Source organism: Carcharodon carcharias, chromosome 17, assembly GCF_017639515.1.
Source record: "Carcharodon carcharias isolate sCarCar2 chromosome 17, sCarCar2.pri, whole genome shotgun sequence".
Taxonomy (NCBI): Eukaryota; Metazoa; Chordata; class Chondrichthyes; order Lamniformes; family Lamnidae; genus Carcharodon; species Carcharodon carcharias.
The window spans coordinates 100,737,770-100,752,309 of record NC_054483.1 but is presented as its reverse complement, the minus strand read 5'-3'; positions in this window follow the sequence as shown (position 1 = coordinate 100,752,309).

The window sequence follows — 14,540 nt, the reverse complement described above, 5'->3', positions numbered from 1 at the left end:
TTTCACACAGTGTCCAGCCTGAAAGCTTTAGATATTTCACACAGTATCCAGGCGGTTGGGGTTCATATCTCACACAGCCTCCAGGCTGATAGGGTTAAATATTTCACACAGTCTGCAGGCTGATAAGGGTAAATTTTTCACGCTGTCACCTGGCTGATAGGGGTAAATATTACACACAATTTCAGGGCTGATAGAGGTAAATACTTCAAACAAATCCACTCATATAGGCGTAAATATTTCACACTGTTTCCAAGTTGATAGGGGTAAATAATTCACAGAGTATCCAGGCTGATAGGGGTAAATATTTCACACAATAACCAGGCTGATAGGGGTAAATATTTAGCAGAGTATCCAGGCTGATAGGGGTAAATATTTCACACAATATCCAGGCTGAAAGGGGTAAATATTTCACACAATATCCAGGCTGATGGGGGTAAATATTTCACAGAATATCCAGGCTGATAGGAGTAAATATTTCACACATTCTCCAGGCTGATAGGGGTAAATATTTCACACATTCTCAAAGCTGATAGGGTTAAATATTACACACGGTATCAAGGCTCATAGAGGTCAATATTTCACACAGACTCCGTGCTGATAGGGGTAAATATTTCACACAGTCTCCGGGCTGATAGGGGTAAATATTTCACACTGTGTCCAGGATAATAGGTGTAAATATTTCACAGTTTGTCCAGGCTGATAGGGGTAAATATTTCACTCAATCTCCAGGCTGATAGGGGAAAATATTACACACAGTGTCCAGACTGACAGGGGTAAATATTTCACATAGTGGCCAGACTGATAGGGGTAAATATTTCACACAGTGTCCACGCTGATAGGGGTAAATATTTCACACCGTAACCAGACTGATAGGGGTAATTATTTCACACCGTATGCAGGCTGATAGGGATAATTACTTCACACAATCTCCAGGCTGATAGAGGTAATTATTACACACAATGTCCAGGCTGATAGGGGTCAAAATCTCACTCAATGTCCAGGCTGTTAAGGTAAGTAATTCACACAGTATCCAGGCTGATAGGGGTAAATATTTCACACAGTATCCTGGCAAATAGAGGTAAATATTTCTCACAGTATCCACGCTGATAGGGCTAAATATTTCACACAGTGTCCAGACTGATAAGGGATAATATTTGACACAGTATCTAGGCTGATAGGGGTAAATATTTCACACAGTGTCCAGACTCATAGTAGTAAATATGTCACACATTGTCCAGGCAGATACTGGTAAATATTTCACACAGCCTCCAGGCTGATACGGGTAAATATTTCACACCGTCTCCTGTCTGATAGGGGTAAATATTACACACAATTTCCTGGCTTATCGGGGTAAATATTTCACACAAATCCACTCATTTAGGGGTAAATATTTCACACTGTTTCCAGGCGGATATTGGTAAATATTTCACACAGTCTCCAAGCTGATATGGGTAAATATTTCACACATGTACAGGTTGATAGTGGTAAATATTACATACAGTCTCCAGCCTGTTAGGGGTAAATATTTCTCACAGTACCTAAGCTGATAGGGGTAAATATTTCACACAGTTCTCAGGCTGATAGGGGTAAATATTTCACACAGTCTCCAGGCTGATACGGATAGATATTTGATATTATATCCAGGATGATAGGGGTAAATATTTCACAGAGTATCCAGGTTGATAGGGGTAAATATTACACACAGTCTCCATGCTGATACGGGTAACTATTTCACACAATGTCAAGGCTGATCGAGGTAATTATTTCACACAATGTCCAGGCTGATAGTGGTAAATATTTCATACATTCTCCAGGCTGATAGGGTAAATATTTCACACAGTATCCAGGCTGATAGAGGTAAATATTTCACACAGTATCCAGGCTGATTCTGGTAAATATTTCACACAGTATCCAGGCTGATAGGGATAAAAATTTCACACAATATCCAGGCTGATAGGGGTAAATATTTCACACAATATCCAGGCTGATGGGGGTAAATATTTCACACAATATCCAGGCTGATAGGGGTAAATATTTCACACATTCTCCAGGCTGATAGGGCTAAATATTTCACACAGTCTCAAAGCTGATAGGGGTAAATATTACACACGGTCTCCAGGCTCATAGAGGTAAATATTGCACACAGTCTCCGGGCTGATAGGGGTAAATAGTTCACACTGTGTCCAAGTTGATAGGGGTAAATATTTCACACAGTCTCCAGGCTTATAGGGGTAAATATTTCACTCGATCTCCAGGATGCTAGGTGTAAATATTTCACACAATCTCCAGTCTGATAGGGTTAAATATTACACACAGTGTCCAGACTGATAGGGGTAAATATTTCACACAGTGTCCAGGCTGATACGGGTAAATATTTCACACAGTATCCAGGCTGATAGGGGTAAATATTTCACACAGTCTCCAGTCTGATAGCAGTAAATATTTCACACAGTATCCAGGCGGTTGGGGTTCATATTTCACACAGCCTCCAGGCTGATACGGTTAAATATTTCACACAGTCTGCAGACTGATAGGGGTAAATATTTCACACAGTCTCCAGGCTGATAGGGGTAATTATTTCACACAATATCCAGGCCAATAGGGGTAAATATTTCACACGTTCTCCAGGCTGATAGGGTAAATATTTCACACAGTATCCAGGCTGATATTGTTAAATATTTCACACAGTAAGAAGGTTGATAGGGCTAAATATTTCCCACAGTCTCCAGGCTGATATGGATAATTATTTCACACATTCTCCAGGTTGATAGGGGTAAATATTTCACACATTCTCCAGGCTGATAGGGTAAAGAATTCACACAGTATCCTGGCTGATAGGGGTACATATTTCAGACAATATCCAGGCAAATAGAGGTAAATATTTCACACAGTTTCCAGGATGATAGGGGTAAATATTTCACACAGTCTCCGGGCTGATAGTGGTAAATATTTCACACAGTGTCCAGGCTGATAGGGGTAAATATTTCACACAGTGTCCAGGCTGATAGGGGTAACTATTTCACACAATGTCCAGTCATAACGGGCTAAATATTTCACACAGGGTCCAGACTGAAAGGGGTAAATATTTCACACAGTGTCCAGGCTGATAGGGGTAAATATTTCACACAGTCTCCAGGATGATAGGGGTAAATATTTCACACAGCCTCCAGGCTGATAGGGTTAAATATTTCACACAGTCTGCAGGCTGATAGGGGTAAATATTTCACACTGTCTCCTGGCTGATAGGGGTAATATTTCACAAATCCACTGATAAAGGGGTAAATATTTCACACTGTTTCCAGGTTGATAGGGGTAAAGCCTAGATACTCTATTTCACAGAGTATCCAGGCTGATAGGGGTAAATATTTCACACAATATCCTGGTTGATAGGGGTAAATATTTCACACAATATCCAGGCTGATAGGGGTAAATATTTCACACAATATCCAGGCTGATTAGGGGTAAATATTTCACACAATATCCAGGCTGATTAGGGGTAAATATTTCACACAGTATCCAGGCTGATAGGGGTAAATATTTCACACAATATCCAGGCTGATGGGGGTAAATATTTCACACAATATCCAGGCTAATAGGGGTAAATATTTCACACAATATCCAGGCTGATAGGGGTAAATAATTCACAGCGTATCCAGGCTGATAGGGGTAAATATTTCACACATTCTCCAGGCTGATAGGGGTAAATATTTCACACAGTCTCAAAGCTGATAGGGGTAAATATTACACACGGTATCAAGGCTCATAGAGGTCAATATTTCACACAGACTCCGTGGGATAGGGGTAAATATTTCACACAGTCTCCGGGCTGATAGGGGTAAATATTTCACACTGTGTCCAGGATGATAGGGGTAAATATTTCACACTATCTCCAGGCTGATAGGGGAAAATATTACATACAGTGTCCAGAGTGATAGGGGTAAATATTTCACACAGTGGCCAGACTGATAGGGGTAAATATTTCACACAGTGTCCAGGCTGATAGGGGTAAATATTTCACACAGTTTCCAGACTGACAGGGCTAAATATTGCACACCATGTCCAGACTGATAGGGGTAAATATTTCACACCGTATGCAGGCTGATAGGGATAATTACAACACACAGTGTCCAGGCTGATAGACGTAATTATTACACACAATGTCCAGGCTGATATGGGTAAATATTTCACTCATTCTCCAGGCTGATAAGGTAAATAATTCACACAGTATCCGGGCTGATAGGGGTACATATTTCACACAGTATCCTGGCAAATAGAGGTAAATATTTCTCACAGTATCCACGCTGATAGGGCTAAATATTTCGCACAGTGTCCAGACTGATAAGGGATAATATTTGTCACAGTATCTAGGCTGATAGGGGTAAATATTTCACACGGTGTTCAGACTGGTAGGGGGTAAATATTTCACACAGTGTCCAAGCTGATAGCAGTAAATATTTCACACAGTATCCAGGCGGTTGGGGTTCATATTTCACACAGCCTCCAGGCTGATACGGTTAAATATTTCACACAGTCTGCAGACTGATAGGGGTAAATATTTCACACAGTCTCCAGGCTGATAGGGGTAATTATTTCACACAATATCCAGGCCAATAGGGGTAAATATTTCACACATTCTCCAGGCTGATAGGGTAAATATTTCACACAGTATCCAGGCTGATATTGTTAAATATTTCACACAGTAAGAAGGTTGATAGGGCTAAATATTTCCCACAGTCTCCAGGCTGATATGGATAATTATTTCACACATTCTCCAGGTTGATAGGGGTAAATATTTCACACATTCTCCAAGCTGATAGGGTAAAGAATTCACACAGTATCCTGGCTGATAGGGGTACATATTTCAGACAATATCCAGGCAAATAGAGGTAAATATTTCACACAGTCTCCGGGCTGATAGGGGTAAATATTTCACACAGTGTCCAGGCTGATAGGGGTAACTATTTCACACAATGTCCAGTCATATCAGGCTAAATATTTCACACAGGGTCCAAACTGAAAGGGATAAATATTTAACACAGTATCCAGGCTGATAGGGCTAAATATTTCACACAATATCCTGGTTGATAGGGGTAAATATTTCACACAATATCCAGGCTGATTAGGGGTAAATATTTCACACAGTGTCCAGGATGATGGGGTAAATATTTCACACAGTCTGCAGGCTGATAGGGGTAAATATTTCACACTGTCTCCTGGCTGATAGGGGTAAATATTTCACACAGTGTCCAGGCTGATAGGGGTAACTATTTCACACAATGTCCAGTCATATCGGGCTAAGTATTTCACACAGGGTCCAAACTGAAAGGGGTAAATATTTAACACAGTATCCAGGCTGATAGGGCTAAATATTTCACACAATATCCTGGTTGATAGGGGTAAATATTTCACACAATATCCAGGCTGATAGGGGTAAATATTTCACACAGTGTCCAGGATGATGGGGTAAATATTTCACACAGTCTGCAGGCTGATAGGGGTAAATATTTCACACTGTCTCCTGGCTGATAGGGGTAATATTTCACACAAATCCACTGATAAAGGGGTAAATATTTCACACAGTTTCCAGGTTGATAGGGGTAAAGCCTGGATACTCTATTTCACAGAGTATCCAGGCTGATAGGGGTAAATATTTCACACAATATCCAGGTTGATAGGGGTAAATATTTCACACAATATCCAGGCTGATTAGGGGTAAATATTTCACACAGTATCCAGGCTGATAGGGGTAAATATTTCACACAATATCCAGGCTGATAGGGGTAAATATTTCACACAATATCCAGGCTGATGGGGATAAGTATTTAACACAATATCCAGGCTGATAGGGGTAAATATTTCACACAGTCTCAAAGCTGATAGGGGTAAATATTACACACGGTATCAAGGCTCATAGAGGTCAATATTTCACACAGACTCCGTGCTGATAGGGGTAAATATTTCACACAGTCTCCGGGCTGATAGGGGTAAATATTTCACACTGTGTCCAGGATGATAGGGGTAAATATTTCACACAATCTCCAGGCTGATAGGGGAAAATATTACACACAGTGTCCAGAGTGATAGGGGTAAATATTTCACACAGTGGCCAGACTGATAGGGGTAAATATTTCACACAGTTTCCAGACTGACAGGGCTAAATATTGCACACCATGTCCAGACTGAAAGGGGTAAATATTTCACACCGTATGCAGGCTGATAGGGATAATTACTACACACAGTGTCCAGGCTGATAGACGTAATTATTACACACAATGTCCAGGCTGATAGGGGTAAATATTTCACTCATTCTCCAGGCTGATAAGGTAAATAATTCACACAGTATCTGGGCTGATAGGGGTACATATTTCAGACAATATCCAGGCAAACAGAGATAAATATTTCACACAGTCTCCGGGCTGATAGGGGTAAATATTTCACACAGTGTCCAGACTGAAAGGGGTAAAGATTTAACACAGTATCCAGGCTGATAGGGCTAAATATTTCACACAGTCTCCGGGCTGATAGGGTTAAATATTTCACACAGTGTCCAGGATGATAGGGGTAAATATTTCACACAGCCTCCAGGCTGATAGGGTTAAATATTTCACACAGTCTGCAGGCTGATAGGGGTAAATATTTCACCCCTTCTCCTGGCTGATAGGGGTAATATTTCACACAAATACACTGACAAAGGGGTAAATATTTCACACAGTCTCCGGGCTGATAGCGGTAAATATTTCACACTGTGTCCAGGATGATAGGGGTAAATATTTCACACAGTGCCCAGGCCGATAGGGGTAAATATTTCACTCAGTCTCCAGGATGCTAGGGGTAAATATTTCACACAATCTCGCGGCTGATAGAGGTAAATATTACACACAGTGTCCAGACTGAGAGGGGGAAATATTTCACACAGTATCCAGACTGATAGGGGTAAATATTTCACAGTGTCCAGGCTGATAGGGGTAAGTTTTTCACACAATGTCCAGTCATATCGGGCTAAATATTTCACACAGCGTCCAGACTGACAGGGGTGAATGTTTCACACAGTTCTCAGGCTGATAGCGGTAAATATTTCAGACAGTATCCAGGCGGTTGGGATTCATATTTCACACAGCCTCCAGGCTGATATGGGTAAATATTTCACATGATCTCCTGGCTGATAGGGGTAAATATTTCACACTGTTTCCAGGATGATAGGGGCAAATATTTCACACAGTGTCCAGGCAGATAGGGGTAAATATTACACTCAGTCTCCAGGATGCTAGGGGTAAATATTTCACACAATCTCCAGGCTGATAGGGGTAAATATTACACACAGTGTCCAGACTGATAGGGAGAAATATTTCACACAGTGTCCAGACTGACAGGGGTAAATATTTCACACAGTGTCCCGGCTGATAGGGGTAAATATTTCACACAATGTCCAGTCATATCGGGCTAAATATTTCACACAGGGTCCAGACTGACAGGGGTAAATATTTCACACAGTGTCCAGGCTGATATGGGTAAATATTTCACACAGTGTCCAGGTTGATAGCGGTAAGTATTTCACACAGTATCCAGGCGGTTGGGGTTCATATTTCACACAGCCTCCAGGGTGATAGGGTTAAATATTTCACACAGTCTGCAGGCTGATATGGGTAAATATTTCACACTGTGTCCTGGCTGATAGGGGTAAATATTTCACACAATGTCCAGTCATATCGGGCTAAATATTACACACAGGGTCCAGACTGACAGGGGTAAATATTTCACACAGTGTCCAGGCTGATAGGGGTAAATATTTCACACAGTCTCCGTGCTGATAGGGGTAAATATTTCACACAGTCTCCGGGCTGATGGGGGTAAATATTTCACACTGAGTCAAGGATGATAGGGGTAAATATTTCACACAGTGTCCAGGCTGATAGGGGTAAATATTTCACTCAGTCTCCAGGATGCTAGGGGTAAATATTTCACACAATCTCCAGGCTGATAGGGGTAAATATTACACACAGTGTCCAGACTGATAGGGGTAAATATTTCACACAGTGTCCAGACTGACAGGGGTAAATATTTCACACAATGTCCAGGCTGATAGGGGTAAATATTTCACACAATGTCCAGTCATATCGGGCTAAATATTTCACACAGGGTCCAGGCTGATAGGGGTAAATATTTCACACAATGTCCAGTCATATCGGGCTAAATATTACACACAGGGTCCAGACTGACAGGGGTAAATATTTCACACAGTCTCCGTGCTGATAGGGGTAAATATTTCACACAGTCTCCGGGCTGATGGGGGTAAATATTTCACACTGAGTCCAGGATGATAGGGGTAAATATTTCACACAGTGTCCAGGCTGATAGGGGTAAATATTTCACTCAGTCTCCAGGATGCTAGGGGAAAATATTTCACACAATCTCCAGGCTGATAGGGGTAAATATTACACGCAGTGTCCAGACTGATAGGGGTAAATATTTCACACAATGTCCAGGCTGATAGGGGTAAATATTTCACACAATGTCCAGTCATATCGGGCTAAATATTTCACACAGGGTCCAGGCTGATAGGGGTAAATATTTCACACAGTGTCCAGACTGACAGGGGTAAATATTTCACACAGTGTCCAGGCCGATAGGGGTAAATATTTCACACAGTCTCCGGGCTGATGGGGGTAAATATTTCACACTGTGTCCAGGATGCTAGGGGTAAATATTTCACACAGTCTCCGTGCTGATAGGGGTAAATATTTCACACTGTGTCCAGTCATATCGGGCTAAATATTTCACACAGGGTCCAGACTGACAGGGGTAAATATTTCACACAGTGTCCAGGCTGATATGGGTAAATATTTCACACAGTGTCCAGGTTGATAGCGGTAAGTATTTCACACAGTATCCAGGCGGTTGGGGTTCATATTTCACACAGCCTCCAGGGTGATAGGGTTAAATATTTCACACAGTCTGCAGGCTGATATGGGTAAATATTTCACACTGTGTCCTGGCTGATAGGGGTAAATATTTCACACAATGTCCAGTCATATCGGGCTAAATATTACACACAGGGTCCAGACTGACAGGGGTAAATATTTCACACAGTGTCCAGGCTGATAGGGGTAAATATTTCACACAGTCTCCGTGCTGATAGGGGTAAATATTTCACACAGTCTCCGGGCTGATGGGGGTAAATATTTCACACTGAGTCAAGGATGATAGGGGTAAATATTTCACACAGTGTCCAGGCTGATAGGGGTAAATATTTCACTCAGTCTCCAGGATGCTAGGGGTAAATATTTCACACAATCTCCAGGCTGATAGGGGTAAATATTACACACAGTGTCCAGACTGATAGGGGTAAATATTTCACACAGTGTCCAGACTGACAGGGGTAAATATTTCACACAATGTCCAGGCTGATAGGGGTAAATATTTCACACAATGTCCAGTCATATCGGGCTAAATATTTCACACAGGGTCCAGGCTGATAGGGGTAAATATTTCACACAATGTCCAGTCATATCGGGCTAAATATTACACACAGGGTCCAGACTGACAGGGGTAAATATTTCACACAGTCTCCGTGCTGATAGGGGTAAATATTTCACACAGTCTCCGGGCTGATGGGGGTAAATATTTCACACTGAGTCCAGGATGATAGGGGTAAATATTTCACACAGTGTCCAGGCTGATAGGGGTAAATATTTCACTCAGTCTCCAGGATGCTAGGGGAAAATATTTCACACAATCTCCAGGCTGATAGGGGTAAATATTACACGCAGTGTCCAGACTGACAGGGGTAAATATTTCACACAATGTCCAGGCTGATAGGGGTAAATATTTCACACAATGTCCAGTCATATCGGGCTAAATATTTCACACAGGGTCCAGGCTGATAGGGGTAAATATTTCACACAGTGTCCAGACTGACAGGGGTAAATATTTCACACAGTGTCCAGGCCGATAGGGGTAAATATTTCACACAGTCTCCGGGCTGATGGGGGTAAATATTTCACACTGTGTCCAGGATGCTAGGGGTAAATATTTCACACAGTCTCCGTGCTGATAGGGGTAAATATTTCACACTGTGTCCAGGATGCTAGGGGTAAATATTTCACACAGTGTCCAGGCTGATAGGGGTAAATATTTCACTCAGTCTCCAGGATGCTAGGGGTAAATATTTCACACAATCTCCAGGCTGATAGGGGTGAATATTTCGCACAGTGTCCAGACTGATAGGGGTAAATATTTCACTCAGTCTCCAGGATGCTAGGGGTAAATATTTCACACAATGTCCAGGTTGATAGGGGTAAATATTTCACACAGTGTCCAGACTGATAGGGGTAAATATTTCGCACACTGTCCAGGCTGATAGGGGTAAATATTTCACACAATGTCCAGTCATATCGGGCTAAATATTTCACACAGGGTCCAGACTGACAGAGGTAAATATTTCACAAAGTATCCAGGCGGTTGGGGTTCATATTTCACACAGCCTCCAGGCTGATAGGGTTAAATATTTCACACAGTCTGCAGACTGATAGGGGTAAATATTTCACACAGTCTCCAGACTGATAGGGGTAATTATTTCACACAATATCCAGGCCAATAGGGGTAAATATTTCACACATTCTCCAGGCTGATAGGGTAAATATTTCACACAGTATCCAGGCTGATATTGTTAAATATTTCACACAATCTCCAGGCTGATATGGATAATTATTTCACACATTCTCCAGGTTGATAGGGGTACATATTTCACACATTCTCCAGGCTGATAGGGTAAAGAATTCACACAGTATCCTGGATAATAGGGGTAAATATTTCAGACAATATCCAGGCAAATAGAGGTAAATATTTCACACAGTATCCAGGCTGATAGGGCTAAATATTTCACACAGTGTCCAGGCTGATAGGGGTAAATATTTCACACAGTGTCCAGGCTGATAGGGGTAAATATTTCACACAATCTCCAGGATGATAGGGGTAAATATTTCACACAGTGTCCAGACTGATAGGGGTAAATATTTCACTCAGTCTCCAGGATGCTAGGGGTAAATATTTCACACAATCTCCAGGCTGATAGGGGTAAATATTACACTCAGTTTCCAGACTGACAGGGCTAAATATTGCACACCATGTCCAGACTGATAGGGGTAAATATTTCACACCGTATGCAGGCTGATAGGGATAATTACTACACACAGTGTCCAGGCTGATAGACGTAATTATTACACACAATGTCCAGGCTGATAGGGGTAAATATTTCACTCATTCTCCAGGCTGATAAGGTAAATAATTCACACAGTATCCGGGCTGATAGGGGTACATATTTCACACAGTATCCTGGCAAATAGAGGTAATTATTTCACACAGTATCCACGCTGATAGGGCTAAATATTTCACACAGTGTCCAGACTGATAAGGGATAATATTTGACACAGTATCTAGGCTGATCGGGGTAAATATTTCACACAGCGTCCAGACTCATAGTAGTAAATACGTCACACATTATCCAGGCTGATAGTGGTAAATATTTCACACAGTATCAAGGCTGATACGGGTAAATATTTCACACCGTCTCCTGTCTGATAGGGGTAAATATTACACACAATTTCCTGGCTGATCGGGGTAAATATTTCAGACAAATCCACTCATTTAGGGGTAAATATTTCACACTGTTTCCAGTCGGATAGGGGTAAATATTTCACACAGTCTCCACGCTGATAGGGGTAAATATTTCACACATATACAGGTTGATAGTGGTAAATATTGCATAAAGTCTCCAGCCTGTTAGGGGTAAATATTTCACACAGTACCTAAGCTGATTGGGGTAAATATTTCACACAGTTCTCAGGCTGATAGGGGTAAATATTTCACACAGTCTCCAGGCTGATATGGATAGATATTTGACATTATATCTAGTAAGATAGGGGTAAATATTTCACACAGTATCCAGGTTGATAGGGGTAAATATTACACACAGTCTCCATGCTGATACGGGTAATTATTTAACACAATGTCAAGGCTGATCGAGGTAATTATTTCAGACAATGTCCAGGCTGATAGTGGTAAATATTTCACACATTCTCCAGGCTGATAGGGTAAAGAATTCACACAGTATCCTGGCTGATAGGGGTACATATTTCACACAATATCCAGGCAAATAGAGGTAAATATTTCACACAGTATCCAGGATGATAGGGGTAAATATTTCACACAGTCTCCGGGCTGATAGTGGTAAATATTTCACACAGTGTCCAGGCTGATAGGGGTAAATATTTCACACAGTGTCCAGGCTGATAGGGGTAACTATTTCACACAATGTCCAGCCATAACGGGCTAAATATTTCACACAGGGTCCAGACTGAAAGGGGTAAATATTTCACACAGTGTCCAGGCTGATAGGGGTAAATAGTTCACACAGACTCCAGGATGATAGGGGTAAATATTTCACACAGCCTCCAGGCTGATAGGGTTAAATATTTCACACAGTCTGCAGGCTGATAGGGGTAAATATTTCACACTGTCTCCTGGCTGATAGGGGTAATATTTCACACAAATCCACTGATAAAGGGGTAAATATTTCACACAGTTTCCAGGTTGATAGGGGTAAAGCCTGGATACTCTATTTCACAGAGTATCCAGGCTGATAGGGGTAAATATTTCACACAATATCCTGGTTGATAGGGGTAAATATTTCACACAATATCCAGGCTGATTAGGGGTAAATATTTCACACAGTATCCAGGCTGATAGGGGTAAATATTTCACACAATATCCAGGCTGATAGGGGTAAATATTTCACACAATATCCAGGCTGATGGGGGTAAATATTTCACACAATATCCAGGCTAATAGGGGTAAATATTTCACACAATATCCAGGCTCATAGGGGTAAATAATTCACAGCGTATCCAGGCTGATAGGGGTAAATATTTCACACATTCTCCAGGCTGATAGGGGTAAATATTTCACACAGTCTCAAAGCTGATAGGGGTAAATATTACACACGGTATCAAGGCTCATAGAGGTCAATATTTCACACAGACTCCGTGCTGATAGGGGTAAATATTTCACACAGTCTCCGGGCTGATAGGGGTAAATATTTCACACTGTGTCCAGGATGATAGGGGTAAATATTTCACACTATCTCCAGGCTGATAGGGGAAAATATTACATACAGTGTCCAGAGTGATAGGGGTAAATATTTCACACAGTGGCCAGACTGATAGGGGTAAATATTTCACACAGTGTCCAGGCTGATAGGGGTAAATATTTCACACAGTTTCCAGACTGACAGGGCTAAATATTGCACACCATGTCCAGACTGATAGGGGTAAATATTTCACACCGTATGCAGGCTGATAGGGATAATTACAACACACAGTGTCCAGGCTGATAGACGTAATTATTACACACAATGTCCAGGCTGATATGGTTAAATATTTCACTCATTCTCCAGGCTGATAAGGTAAGTAATTCACACAGTATCCGGGCTGATAGGGGTACATATTTCACACAGTATCCTGGCAAATAGAGGTAAATATTTCTCACAGTATCCACGCTGATAGGGCTAAATATTTCGCACAGTGTCCAGACTGATAAGGGATAATATTTGACACAGTATCTAGGCTGATAGGGGTAAATATTTCACACGGTGTTCAGACTGGTAGGGGGTAAATATTTCACACAGTGTCCAAGCTGATAGCAGTAAATATTTCACACGGTATCCAGGCGGTTGGGGTTCATATTTCACACAGCCTCCAGGCTGATACGGTTAAATATTTCACACAGTCTGCAGACTGATAGGGGTAAATATTTCACACAGTCTCCAGGCTGATAGGGGTAATTATTTCACACAATATCCAGGCCAATAGGGGTAAATATTTCACACATTCTCCAGGCTGATAGGGTAAATATTTCACACAGTATCCAGGCTGATATTGTTAAATATTTCACACAGTAAGAAGGTTGATAGGGCTAAATATTTCCCACAGTCTCCAGGCTGATATGGATAATTATTTCACACATTCTCCAGGTTGATAGGGGTAAATATTTCACACATTCTCCAAGCTGATAGGGTAAAGAATTCACACAGTAGCCTGGCTGATAGGGGTACATATTTCAGACAATATCCAGGCAAATAGAGGTAAATATTTCACACAGTCTCCGGGCTGATAGGGGTAAATATTTCACACAGTGTCCAGGCTGATAGGGGTAACTATTTCACACAATGTCCAGTCATATCGGGCTAAATATTTCACACAGGGTCCAAACTGAAAGGGGTAAATATTTAACACAGTATCCAGGCTGATAGGGCTAAATATTTCACACAATATCCTGGTTGATAGGGGTAAATATTTCACACAATATCCAGGCTGATTAGGGGTAAATATTTCACACAGTGTCCAGGATGATGGGGTAAATATTTCACACAGTCTGCAGGCTGATAGGGGTAAATATTTCACACTGTCTCCTGGCTGATAGGGGTAAATATTTCACACAGTGTCCAGGCTGATAGGGGTAACTATTTCACACAATGTCCAGTCATA